We start from the raw sequence: 15,375 nt of genomic DNA, 5'->3' as shown, positions 1-15,375 counted from the left end.
TCTTATACCCCTGGAGGTTGGAGGGACATTCAGGCACATAATGTCCACAACGTATACCCTGGAGGGTGGAGGGACATTCAGGCACATAATGTCCACAACTTATACCCTGGAGGGTGGAGGGACATTCAGGCACATAATGTCCACAACTTATACCCTGGAGGGTGGAGGGACATTCAGGGACATAATGTCCCCATCTTATACACTGGAGGGTGGAGGGACATTCAGGCACATAATGTCCCCAACTTATACCCTGGAGGGTGGAGGGACATTCAGGCACATAATGTCCACATCTTATACCCTGGTGGGTGGAGGGATATTCAGGCACATAATGTCCAAGTTAAATTCATGTCAGTCCTTCCCTGATTCATTGTGTTATAGATCAGTGCAGAGTGTGTGTCAGGCTGTGTATGTCCTGATGGTCTGCTGTCTGATGGAAACGGAGGATGCATCAAGGAAGACATATGTCCCTGTTCTCACAATGAAGTCTATTACCAACCTGGACATGTGCTCAAAGTAGACTGCAATACCTGGTAAAATCAACTTCTATCCCTCTTCTTCTTCTTCTTCTTTGGATATGTCAAATGCTTCCCTCTAAAATCTTCCCATGTGATTATGTTTGCATCATTGTAGCACTTGCGAAGGCAGAAAATGGCAGTGTACCAATAAGCAGTGTGATGGGATGTGTGCCATATATGGAGATGGGCATTTCATCACTTTTGATGAGGAAAGGTTCACTTTCAATGGAGATTGTGAATACATTCTTACTCAGGTAGGGCAATAATCATTTATATTTATTTAGGATTTTCTTTGTATTTTTATTAAAACCCCTACCTTATGTATGATGCACATATTTTCTAATTATGATTAAGATGAGGTAATAATAATAATAACTAAGATGTTTTCTGATTGTGGATTTGAAAACATCCTGCAGGACTACTGCAGCAACAATCCAAACGGTACCTTTAGAGTGATCACAGAGAACATTCCCTGTGGAACCACCGGCACCACCTGTTCCAAGGCCATCAAGCTCTTCTTGGGGGTAGGAACTACTGTTCATAAATGGCTACATACATGCATTAAAGGTACGATAGACAAGTCTGAACATTTGACTCAATGTCGACACCGGTGACTGTGAGTGTAATAGCATGCTGAACTCTGGATGCATTTATCTCGTCCCCTCCATGCATTTTGTTAGCACACTAGATTGACAGGGCTGTCTGACGGAGTGTCTGAATAATTCTCGGGCAGATTTGATAGCGGCACAAAAATCACCCCTATGTGTTTGGGTTAGGGTTAGCTATGTATAAGGGTTAGGGTTAGCTATGTATTAGGGTTAGGGTAAGCTATGTATTAGGGTGAGGGTTAGCTGTTTATTTGGGTTAGGATTAGGTATGTATTAGGGTTAGGGTTAGGGTTAACTATGTATTTGTGTTAGGGTTAGCTATGTATTAGGGTTAGGGTTAGCTATATATTAGGCTTAGGGTTAGCTATGTATTTGGGTTAGGGTTAGCTATGTGTTTGAGTTAGGGTTAGCTATGTATTAGGGTTAGGGTTAGCTATGTATTAGGGTTTGGGTTAGCTATATATTAGGCTTAGGGTTAGCTCTGTATTAGGGTTAGGGTTAGCTATGTATTAGGGTTAGGGCTAGCTATGCATTAGGGTTAGGGTTAGCTATGTATTAGGGTTACCTATGTATTAGGGTTAGGGTTAGCTATGTATTAGGGTTAGGGTTAGCTATGTATTAGTGTTAGAGTTAGCTTTGTATTAGGGTTAGGGTTAGCTATGTATTTGGGTTAGAGTTAGCTTTGTATTTGGGTTAGGGTTAGCTATGTATTAGGGTTAGGGTTAGCTATGTATTTGGGTTAGGTGTAAAACCCAGCACCACCACAGTGTAACCCTGGGTAGTGTTAAACCCAGCACCACCACAGTGTAAACCTGTCTACTAGTATTACATTAGCAATGAACACTTTCTGTTTCTGTCTTCAGAACAATGAGATCATACTAGCAGATGAATCTGTAAAAGTGATCAAACAAGAGAACGGGGTGGACGTACCATACCAGGTCCACTCTATCGGTCTCTATGTTGTTGTTGAGGTTGAAAATGGCCTGATCCTCATGTGGGACAAGAAGAATAGCCTGTTCATCAAACTCAGCTCTACCTTCCAGGTGAGTGACTAGAAATGTAGCTTCGTTTAGCATTTGCATTGGCTTACAAAACAATGTGATGTTTGATTTTCTACTTCGAGTTATTATTTTTAAATGTTTAATTTCCTTCCAGGGCCAAGTGTGTGGTCTGTGTGGTAACTACGACGGTAATGGAAAGAACGACTTCACGTCCAGAAACCAGGAAGTGGTTGTTGAAGCTCTGGAGTTTGGGAACAGCTGGAAAGTGTCACCCAGTTGCCCCAACGCTGATGTCATAAAAAACCCATGCACTTTAAGATCATACAGGCAGTCCTGGTCTCTGAAACGCTGCAGCATCATCACCAGTAACATTTTCTCAGCCTGCCACTCACAGGTACAGTACACAGCAGATACTATTCAATGTAGATTCAATACCAAAGTTGTTAGGAAGTCGACATAGTTGATATAAACGAAGATAAAAAGACACACATATACAGCAGATACATTCAATAGAGACTACAGCAGATACATTCAATAGAGACGACAGCAGATACATTCAATAGATACTACAGCAGATACATTCAATAGATACTACAGCAGATACATTCAATAGAGACTACAGCAGATACATTCAATAGAGACTACAGCAGATACATTCAATAGAGAATACAGCAGATACATTCAATAGAGACTACAGCAGATACATTCAATAGAGACTACAGCAGATACATTCAATAGATACTACAGCAGATACATTCAATAGAGACTACAGCAGATACATTCAATAGAGACTACAGCAGATACATTCAATAGAGACTACAGCAGATACATTCAATAGAGACTACAGCAGATTCACATTAAATAGAGACTACAGCAGATACATTCAATAGAGACAGCAGATACATTCAATAGAGAGATAGATACATTCAATAGAGACTACAGCAGATACATTCAATAGAGACATACAGCAGATACATTCAATAGAGATACATACAGCAGATACATTCAATAGATACTACAGCAGATACATTCAATAGACAGTACAGCAGAAACATTCAAATAGAGACTACAGACAGATACATTCAATAGAGACTACAGCAGATACATTCAATAGAGAGTACAGCAGATACATTCAATAGACAGTACAGCAGATACATTCAATAGAGATACATTCAATAGAGAGCAGATACAGCAGATACATTCAATAGAGACAGCAGATACAGCAGATACATTCAATAGAGACTACAGCAGATACATTCAATAGATACTAGCAGCAGATACATTCAATAGAGACTACAGCAGATACATTCAATAGATACTACAGCAGATACATTCAATAGAGACTACAGCAGATACATTCAATAGAGACAGCAGATACAGCAGATACATTCAATAGAGACTACAGCAGATACATTCAATAATAGAGACTACAGCAGATACATTCAATAGACAGTACAGCAGATACATTCAATAGACAGTACAGCAGATACATTCAATAGATACTACAGCAGATACATTCAATAGACAGTACAGCAGATACATTCAATAGACAGTACATTCAATAGACAGACAGCAGATACATTCAATAGACAGTACAGCAGATACATTCAATGGACAGGTTAAAACAAGCAGATCTTCAAAGGCTATGACTTGTGCATCTTGGATACATTGGTCTTTACATTTGGTAAAATTGATACATTTCATGTTCAAAGTCTAAGCAGGTTACATTCAATAGATTTACAGCAGATACATTCAATTGGTTACTTAGAGATATTTTCAATAGAATTTACAGCAGATACATTTCAAAGACAGTACAGCAGATATATATATATTAAAAAATAAAAAATATTAAATACTTGTGCATCTTGGCTTTTGGTCTTTACATTTGGTGAAAATTGTAATTTTCACAACATATTCATGTTGGAATTGTTTTAAGATGGTCAAAAGAAACTGTCAAAAATAAATCATAAGGAATAAGATTTTGATTTAAGAAATCTAAATATTTTTTGTTTGTTGGGGGGGGGCATATTATTTCTGTTGCCACAAAACAACCTCCATACTTCCATTCGTTTGCGTGGCTTACCTTCACCATCTTGTTCACAGGAGTCTCCCCTTTCTATAGAGTGGTCATAATAGTTTCTAGGCCAAACCATTCAGGCGCTACAGACGTTTCTGTGAAATGAAAGATTGTCGGGACATCTTGTGGTCTATAACTCAGCCACTGTTCACCGCAGATGCAGAAGGCCGGCATAGGCGGATGTGGTGGATTGAGAAGCAGTCCGTACAAAAAACCTGATATCTCTAGCTTAAATTGACAGCTTGTGATTTATGATGTTACTTAGATCGACGCACAGGGTGCATCAATAAACGCTTAAGGATTAATAGCCTAAATCGCTCTGGATGTTGGAGCTATTTGTTGAATGGGGAACTTGACCTTCATCAAGGTTTATTTGTGAGTAAATCTGGCTTTGTAAATAACCCGTTGTTACCCAGCCACTGACCTCTCTGCACCTTACTGCAGTACAGGTCGTAGAAAAGTTCATCTGTAATATAAATATGGACTTGAGATGTGAGTCAGCAGACTGAGGGTTCAACTCTAAAAGGGCTAGATTCCCTTTTCGGGCTATCCACCTTTAAAAAAGCTATATCTTTTTTTCTGACTGTCCACACAAAGTAAGATCAGATAGATATTAAATATGAAAATAATTGGTAAAAGATCGAACTGCCTGTGTAAACGCAGTTTTTTTTTCTGACTGTCTGCTAGTCGTTTTCCATATCAGATTTGTTCATTCACACTGTTGTAGGCTCTGAAGTAGCACCACAGATGCAATGATCATTTCCAGTCCATCACATTTTGGGGTGGTTGTCATGGTAATGGCAGGTTGTCATGGTAATGGCAGGTCATGTGCATTAAACAACCCACTTTAGAGAAAAAACATCAGATCTGAGCGTCCAGACAGAGACCGCATGGAGAATTGGGTTTGAATCAGGATTGAGATCCACATATGGAAGTGGTATAAATCAGAGCTCAAAAGATCAGATTCCATGTGTTTTTTGTTTGCTGTTTACACATTAAGGACAAGATCAGATAGGTATTAATTAAATATGAAAATAACTGGTGAATGATCTGAATTGGACTGCCTGTGTAAACGCAGCCAACGTTGCACTGCATAAGTACAATAATATGGTTAATGCTTCAACAAGAGTTAATACACAGTAACTCACAGCCTCAGGGTCAATAAGGTTAAGGCTTCAAAAAGAGTTAATACACAGTAACTCACAGCCTCAGGGTCAATAAGGTTAAGGCTTCAACAAGAGTTCATTTACCTCACAGCCTCAGGGTCAATAAGGTTAATGCTTCAACAAGAGTACATTTACCTCACAGCCTCAGGGTCAATAAGGTTAAGGCTTCAACAAGAGTTCATTTACCTCACAGCTTCAGGGTCAATATGGTTAAGGCTTCAACAAGAGTTAATTTACCTCACAGCTTCAGGGTCAATAAGGTTAAGGCTTCAACAAGAGTTAATTTACCTCTCAGGGTCAATAAGGTTAAGGCTTCAGCAAGAGTTAATTTACCTCACAGCTTCAGGGTCAATATGGTTAAGGCTTCAACAAGAGTTAATTTACCTCACAGCTTCAGGGTCAATAAGGATAAGGCTTCAGCAAGAGTTAATTTACCTCACAGCCTCAGGGTCAATAAGGTTAAGGCTTCAACAAGAGTTCATTTACCTCACAGCCTCAGGGTCAATAAGGTTAAGGCTTCAACAAGAGTTCATTTACCTCACAGCCTCAGGGTCAATAAGGTTAAGGCTTCAACAAGAGTTCATTTACCTCACAGCCTCAGGGTCAATAAGGTTAAGGCTTCAACAAGAGTTCATTTACCTCACAGCCTCAGGGTCAATAAGGTTAAGGCTTCAACAAGAGTTAATTTACCTCACAGCTTCAGGGTCAATAAGGTTAAGGCTTCAACAAGAGTTCATTTACCTCACAGCCTCAGGGTCAATAAGGTTAACGCTTCAACAAGAGTTCATTTACCTCACAGCCTCAGGGTCAATAAGGTTAAGGCTTCAACAAGAGTTCATTTACCTCACAGCCTCAGGGTCAATAAGGTTAAGGCTTCAACAAGAGTTCATTTACCTCACAGCCTCAGGGTCAATAAGGTTAAGGCTTCAACAAGAGTTCATTTACCTCACAGCCTCAGGGTCAATAAGGTTAAGGCTTCAACAAGAGTTCATTTACCTCACAGCCTCAGGGTCAATAAGGTTAAGGCTTCAACAAGAGTTCATTTACCTCACAGCTTCAGGGTCAATAAGGTTAAGGCTTCCACAAGAGTTCATTTACCTCACAGCTTCAGGGTCAATAAGGTTAAGGCTTCAACAAGAGTTCATTTACCTCACAGCCTCAGGGTCAATAAGGTTAAGGCTTCAACAAGAGTTAATTTACCTCACAGCTTCAGGGTCATAATAACAATCATATGGTGGAATTTATAACGAACATTCATTTTGTAGCACAAGTCTTACGCTAACAGGTTTCCAATAAGGTCACACAATGACAAGCAGAGTTGCATGATGGAAAAATTGCAATCTTTCCAATAAAATTGGTTTGTCAATAATCATGTGAATGTCCACACAGTCACCATAATGGACAAAAAACAAAAGTAGTACTAAACAGATAACAAAAACATGAAGTCAGCCATCCAACCCAATAATAATCATTGTCAATAATTCATCTGTAGTCTCTTCAACAAGCTGAGCAATGCATTGAATAAATAAATGATGGCTTAATGCATCTTCCTATAAGGTGGACCCCACGCCATTCCATGATGCCTGTGTGAGGGACTCGTGTGCCTGTGACACTGGGGGAGACTGCGAGTGTTTCTGTACAGCTGTAGCAGCCTACGCCCAGGCCTGTAACGAGGCAGGGGCTTGTATCAAGTGGAGGACACCAGATATCTGCCGTGAGTCATTTTCTTTGAGTGGGACAATTGATTGATGGATAGGTGGGATTGTTTAGCTATCGGGACAAAATACCAATTTATGATTTCAATGTGTAACTGTTCAATCAATCTTTTAGGACCCTGGTTCAGTTAAAATGTGACATGTTTTAATTTCACCAGCTCTGTTCTGTGATTTCTACAACCCTATTGGTGAGTGTGAGTGGCATTATAATCCGTGTGGATACCCCTGTATGAAGACCTGCAAGAATCCCTCAGGAACATGCTCCAGTCAGATCCCTGCACTGGAAGGTAACTAAGAGCCCTTCATAACAGCTTGGCCGTTGTAGTGGAAATTTCCTGTATTTACCAAATCATGAGAGCAAACCACCACACAAGTCAGAGTTATCATAAAGTCCAACTTTAATTATTATGAGCTCCATCACAACCCTGTGACTCTCAGATCAATTCAGTGTCTATAAATGAATTCTCTGAGAGTCCCTACACATTGCAACTGAGATCCTTTATAGCAAAGACACATAGCCAGACAGCATTGGCTATAAATTATCGTTCAGCTTTGTCTCCTAAACTATGTTCTTATCTCGCTCTTGGTACCACTCAGGACCAAAAACAAAACCTCATCCACTACAATATATCAAATACACCCCTCCTGGACAAGATCACAGAGACACAGTGACTGGCACACAGACATTGTGGAGCCAAGAGATAATTGGTTCCCCCTCAATCATTCCTTCACATGGTTTAAAAGATGTGTTTACATATGAAGACAAGCTTGACCTCTCCCCTCTGCGGTCCAAGTAACTGAACCCAGGACAGAGAAAGGATAACTACAACCACTATAGTACAACAAGATACATTCTAAATGAGAAGTAACTCACAAGCATATAATGAAAATAAAACATCTTATCTATGTTACCCAACTATTCTGATTCATCCCCAACACCGTTTGATTTGGACAATTTACATTCCAAGTTGTTACAAAAGTATAGTATAAAATATGTAATGCCTCCCCCTCCCTTGTTCATCTATACTGAAATCTATACTGAAAACGAAATACAAATATTGAAATATCATATCCATTACAGCTTTGGTGTTAGAACAAGTTACCATGAGGATGATCTAATCTGTGCAGGTGTCCTGGATTAAATTGACTGTTTTTATCTTAAAGGTTGCTATCCAAAATGTCCTTCGGCCCAGGCTTATTTGGAAGAAAGTACCATGAAGTGTGTCAGTAAGAAGGACTGTGGTTGCTACGATGGAGATGGAACTCATTACAACGAGGGAGAGGTTATACCTTCCAAAGAGAACTGTCAGCCATGGTATGTTTTCAGATCATTTCAGATCACATTTTGATAAATACATAGATACTGTACTGGTTGGTATAAGACTTATTAAGGTAGCCTGTATTTCTGGTCAGATAAGGCAATGTCAATAGTCCACCTACAAAGAGGTTTACCTACCATTCAATTGATTTTGATTTTCAAAGGTTGTGATTTGACCTGTTAATACCTTATTGTGAATATAACATATAACATTATTTGTACTTCATAGCAAATAGCTCTTCATATTTTATTCGACTTTGAAAGGTACTGTAACCTCCCTCTTTCTTTTTCAAGTCGTTGCTCATCAACTGAGGTCAGTTGCAGCTATGATGTCCAAGGTAAGGAAAACCACTACAAACTGAAACATCAGCCTACATTATTACCAAGAAGTAACATGACAAGATGATTACATGATAATAACTGAAACATTTGCCTACATTATTACCAAGAAGTAACATGACAAGATGATTACATGATAATAACTGAAACATTTGCCTACATTATTACCAAGAAGTAACATGATAAGATGATTACATGATAATAACTGAAACATTTGCCTACATTATTACCAAGAAGGTAACATGACAAGATGATTACATGATAATAACTTGTGTTCCTTGTGAAAATCCTATTGCAGCTTGTTATTGTTTCTACAACGGCAGAACATACCCGTATGGAGCGACCATATATCACACATCTGACGGTGACGGGACCTGTATTACTGCCACCTGCAAAGAGAATGGAACTATTGTCCGGATTATGAACCCCTGTCCCAGCACCCCAACTCCAACAACTACACCAACAACACAGATATCCACCCAAGCACCGACAACATTTGTTTTCTCAACTCCTGCCACTACCCCAACAACAACCCCTACCACCTTCACAACCCCTACAACTACCCCCACAACAACCATTACACTGACAACAACCCCTTCTACTACACCCACAACAACCCCAACTTCACCAACACCCACTTCACCCACTACTACTCCACACTGCCTGACCAAGACTGTCTGTGAATGGTCAGACTGGATTAGCAAATATTATCCCTCTGTTGGACCAGAAGGAGGAGATTATGAAACCATAGAAAATATAAAGAAATATACAAATGATATTTGTAGCCAACCTAAGGATGTAGAATGCAGAGCCAAAGACAACATCTATGTTCCTTTGGCCGAACTAGGTCAAAATGTTGAATGTAATCCCTCAGTTGGACTGATATGCCACAACAAGGATCAAGGCATCCCACCAATATGCTACAACTACGAGATCAGAGTCAGATGTTGTGTTGATGTTTGTAGCAATGGGACAACTACCACCTCAGAAAGGCCCACAACAAGCATTACAACATCATCAACTACCCCAACAACAACAACAACAGAAAGTCCAACAACAACAACTACCCCAACAACAAGAACAACAACAACCATTACAACAACAACTGCCGCCACTACCCCAACATCAAAACCAACCACTACCCCAACAACAACCACAACTACTCCAACAACAAAACCTAGCACTACCCCAACAACTACCACACATACCCCAACAACAAAACCTTCCACTACCCCAACAACTACTGCAACTACTTCAACAACAAATCCTACCACTACCCCAACATCTACTACAACTACTTCAACAACAAAACCTTCCACTACCCCAAAATCTACTACAACTACTTCAACAACTAAACCTACCACTACCCCAACAACTACCACAACTACAACTCCTACCACTACCCCAACAACTAGTCCTACCACTACCCCAACAACTACTACAGCTACTTCAACAACCACTCCTACCACTACCCCAGAAACAACTCCTACCTCTACCCCAACAATATCTCCTACCACTAGCCCAACAACAACTCCTACCTCTACCCCAACAACAATTCCTACCACTACCCCAACAACAACTCCTACATCTACCCCAACAACAACTCCTACCACTACCCCAACAACAACTCTTACCTCTACCCCAACAACAACTCCTACCTCTACCCCAACAACAACTCCTACCACTACACCAACAACAAATCCTACCACTCCCCCAACAACAACTCCTACCAATACCCCAACAACTACTTCAGCTGCTTCAACAACAACTCCTACCACTAGCCCAACAACATCTCCTACCACTACCCCAACAACAAATCCTACCACTACCCCAACAACAACTCCTACCACTACCCCAACAACTACTTCAGCTGCTTCAACAACCAACCAACAACAAATCCTACCTCTACCCCAACAACAACTCCTAACTCTACCCCAACAACATCTCCTACCACTACCCCAACAACAACAAACAACAACTCCTACCACTACCCCAACAACAACTCCTACCACAACAACAACTCCTACCTCTACCCCAACAACAACTCCTACCACTACCCCAACAACAACTCCTACCTCTACCCCAACAACAACTCCTACCACTACACCAACAACAACTCCTACCACTATCCCCACAATAAAACCTACCACTACCCCAACAACAACTCCTACCCCTACCCCAACAACAACTCCTACCTCTACCCCAACAACAACTCCTACCTCTACCCCAACAACAACTCCTACCACTACACCAACAACAACTCCTACCACTATCCCCACAATAAAACCTACCACTACCCCAACAACAACCTTTACCACAACCCCAATGACCACCCCAACAACAACTCCTACCTCTACCCCAACAACAACTCCTACCTCTACCCCAACAACAACTCCTACCACTACACCAACAACAACTCCTACCACTATCCCCACAATAAAACCTACCACTACCCCAACAACAACCTTTACCACAACCCCAACGACCACCCCAACCACAAATCCTACCACATTATGTTTTTGCACATATGAAAAACAATATTTCCCTGCTGGTAAGTGAAAGCTTCCTTCATTAAAATGACTAATTCTGACTACATATTGCATTCATACACTTCATTTAATATCTATTCATTACTAATATTATGTTTTTGTTTAGGTTCCTTGGTATATAATGAGACTGATGGGGCAGGCTGGTGTTTCACCTCTTACTGTAACTCAAGTTGTGTTGTTGAGAAACAAGCCAGACCATGTCTCTCTACGACCCCAGCTACAGTCAGCACTGTCTCAGCTACAGTCAGCACTGTCTCAACTACAGTCAGCACTGTCTCAACTACAGTCAGTACTGTCTCAACAACAACAGAAGCTACACATTCTACAACATCTACATTGTCCCCGACTACACCTTACAAGGGCTGTGAATATGTCATTCCACCAAGAAAGGTAATGAAATAAAATAAACATTATTGTGTTTCTTAGTTCATAGTGTGTGTAGTTCATAGTGTTGTGTAGTTCATAGTGTTGTGTAGTTCATAGTGTGTGTAGTTCATAGTATTGTGTAGTTCATAGTGTTGTGTAGTTCATAGTGTTGTGTAGCTCATAGTGTTGTGTAGTTCATAGTGTTGTGTAGTTCATAGTGTGTGTAGTTTATAGTGTTGTGTAGTGCATAGTGTTGTGTAGTTCATAGTGTTGTGTAGTTCGTTGTGTAGTTTATAGTGTTGTGTAGTTCATAGTGTTGTGTAGTTCATAGTGTTGTGTAGTTCATAGTGTGTGTAGTTTATAGTGTTGTGTAGTTCATAGTGTTGTGTAGCTCATAGTGTTGTGTAGTTTATAGTGTTGTGTAGTTCGTTGTGTAGTTTATAGTGTTGTGTAGTTCATAGTGTTGTGTAGTTTATCAGTGTTGTGTAGTACGTAGTGTGTTTACTTTCATGACTAAAACATACATTTTCAACTTTAGGATGGTGAGACTTGGAAGACAGACAACTGCGCTACTCAGACTTGCCACAGGCGTTTAATTACCACGACGTTTGTGGTCTGTGAGTCTGTAGAAAAGCCTGTGTGTGAAAATGGATTCCCACCAGTGAAAGTCTATGACGAATCAGGTTGCTGCTATCACTACGAATGTGAATGTAAGTTCAAAACGTAATGTTTTTAATTATCTTCTGTTCTCACCTTCTACAAATACGTATTGCCCCAATTTACTTCTTTTAAAGACGTCTTTTCAGTGATTTTTTTTACTTTTCCTGTTGAAAGTGATATCCCAAGTATAAATAAAGTAAAGTACACATACTAAAGGGTAAAGAAATACAATATGTTTTGAACAAAATAGTTTTTTTTTTGACACAACTGCAAACTTCAAGGAGTTGGTCTGATCCAGTGGCGCAACTTTGGTTTTAGAAGTAGGGGGGGAATATTGGAGTAGGACTTTAAACTCTTGTATTGATGAGAGATCTATTTGTTACCTTCTTCTGTTCTATCTCTCAGGTATATGCTATGGATGGGGAGACCCTCATTACGTCACATTTGATGGCCAATATTACAGTTTCCAGGAAAACTGCACCTACGTTTTGATTAAAGAAATAGTTCCTCGACAGAACTTCAGTGTCATCATCGACAACTATAACTGCGATCCGTCTGGACATGCGACCTGCCCTCAGTCTCTGATTGTCTATTACAAGTCTTACAAAATCGTTCTTACTCCGAAGAGATTAAATGTGACAACAAATATGGTAATTATAACTGTGCTATTGTAAAAAGTACACTTTGAGATAGAAATTATTTGAGATAGACATTCTTTGATATAGACATTCTTTGATATAGATATTATTTGATATAGACATTCTTGACACAGACATTCTTTGATACAGACAGTATTTGAGATAGACATTATCACACCACTTTAAGACTTAAAATAATCTATTTTGAAATCTATTATTTACTTATTTACTTTTTGTAATGTGGTGGTATTGATTAATAGGGATATCTGATCTTGCCGACTACGACAAATGTAATTTGCAGTACTACACTACAGTAGTTACAAATAGTTATTTAGCAACATTACATATTGGTTAACCACTTTCATGATGCCGACACGTTAACTCAAAAGCATCATCAAGGTATCTGAAACATTCCCATGACATTTCAAAGAATTTCATTATATTGACAAATTATTAACAGACTACCAACTCTCCTTGTGACTTCATTTAGTTCTGGAAACTGTTCATATCTTATCTACATTATTGTAATGTTATTCTGTTCTCTATTCTCATTCGTAATGTAATGTTTTTCCTAATAATTTACAAGGTTTACATCAATGGAAATCAGATCTTCCCGACCTTTTCTAATGAAGACCTCATGATCACCAGCACTGGGGTAGAGTTACTGTTGAAGATCCCTGCCATTAAAGCAACAGTGATGTTTAAGTCCCTTATGTTCAGTGTAACCCTGCCAAACTCCCTATTCCACAACAACACAGAGGGGCAGTGTGGTAAGTATGTAGGCTTTACTGCATCCCAAATGGCACACTGTTCCCAATGTAGTGCACTCCTTTTAACCACCTTTTAACCAGGGGGAATAGGGTCCCATTGTAGTTCACTCCTTTTAACCAGGTGGAATAGGGTCCCATTGTAGTGCACTCCTTTTAACCAGGGGGAATAGGATCCCATTGTAGTGCACTCCTTTTAACCAGGGGGAATAGGGTCCCATTGTAGTGCACTCCTTTTAACCACCTTTTAACCAGGGGGAATAGGGTCCCATTGTAGTGCACTCCTTTTAACCAGGGGGAATATGATCCCATTGTAGTGCACTCCTTTTAACCAGGGGGAATAGGGTCCCATTGTAGTGCACTCCTTTTAACCACCTTTTAACCAGGGGGAATAGGGTCCCATTGTAGTGCACTCCTTTTAACCAGGGGGAATAGGGTCCCATTGTAGTGCATTCCTTTTAACCAGGGGAAATAGGGTCCCATTGTAGTGCATTCCTTTTAACCAGGGGGAATAGGGTCCCATTGTAGTTCACTCCTTTTAACCAGGGGGAATAGGATCCCATTGCAGCGCACTCCTTTTAACCAGGGGGAATAGGGTCCCATTTGGGATGCAGGAATTATGTAGATCAAAAACACTTTAAGTATGATTCAGATGAACAGCTTGTAGTACTCTGTGAGTAAACTGAACATTTGTTGCAATGATTTAATGTTATTTTGTTTTCGTGTTTTTGCATTTTTATGGCATTAAAGTTCACTGTACAGTTACAATGATAGCATTACCAATTAAAATATACTGTAGGTAGGCTTAAAGTTATGAGCAGCTGTTTCTGACATAAAATAACTTGTGTTTTTTCTCATTCCCATATTTATTGTACCTTTATAAAGGTACCTGTGACAATATCAGGAAAAACGATTGCAGATTACCGAATGGAAAGATTGACCCATCATGTCCTGAGATGGCTCATGAATGGAAGATTCCTGATGATAAAAAACCCTACTGTGAACGGCAACCCCCTACCCCACCTCCCACACCTACCCCACCTACCCCCACGCCTCCAACCTGCCCGTCAGGAAAGACATCAATCTGTGACATCATACTTAGCCCGTAAGACGTGTAACCTTGTAATAATACAAAGAGACAGCTATATTACAAAGACAAGGGAATCTGATTGAGGTTGCTGTGACACTGTTTACATACAAGTCTGTAAACTCTCCGGTAAAGGCAAGGGTTGTTGTTCCATAACTTAGAACCAAACTTATCTTACAGACTGTTTATGCCGTATAAAATATGTCATATTCATAGGAACTTCATAGATGCTTCACAAATAATTTAGCGTGTAAGGCATACAGTAATCAATATTTGTAAGTGATCTGTTGTGACATGTTATAGCCCCTTTTGGGTTAGTCCGATATAATAACTTAAATGGGTTCTTTATTTTGGAAGGGTCTTTAAGCAATGCCATGATGTTATCCCACAACAACCCTTCTTCGAGGCCTGTAAGTTTGATGTCTGCCACATGCCAAATATCTCAATCGGCTGCTCCAGCCTGGAAGCCTACGCCGTGAGGTGTGCAGGAGCTGGAGTCTGTATCGACTGGAGGAAATCAACTAATGGAACATGTGGTAGGGAAGGACTTTCATATCCAATAAGGATCT

The 15,375-nt window shown here is 39.9% G+C and overlaps 1 pseudogene; it reads left to right on the top strand.

Annotated features, from left to right (window-relative positions):
* Positions 1 to 15,375, top strand: part of LOC115117246 (mucin-2-like) — an 80,016-nt pseudogene that overhangs the window by 45,095 nt on the left and 19,546 nt on the right.

Source organism: Oncorhynchus nerka, linkage group LG9a (assembly GCF_034236695.1).
Source record: "Oncorhynchus nerka isolate Pitt River linkage group LG9a, Oner_Uvic_2.0, whole genome shotgun sequence".
Classification (NCBI taxonomy): Eukaryota; Metazoa; Chordata; class Actinopteri; order Salmoniformes; family Salmonidae; genus Oncorhynchus; species Oncorhynchus nerka.
The sequence above is the reverse complement of the archived record's forward strand: the minus strand, read 5'-3'. Positions and strand labels throughout refer to the sequence as shown.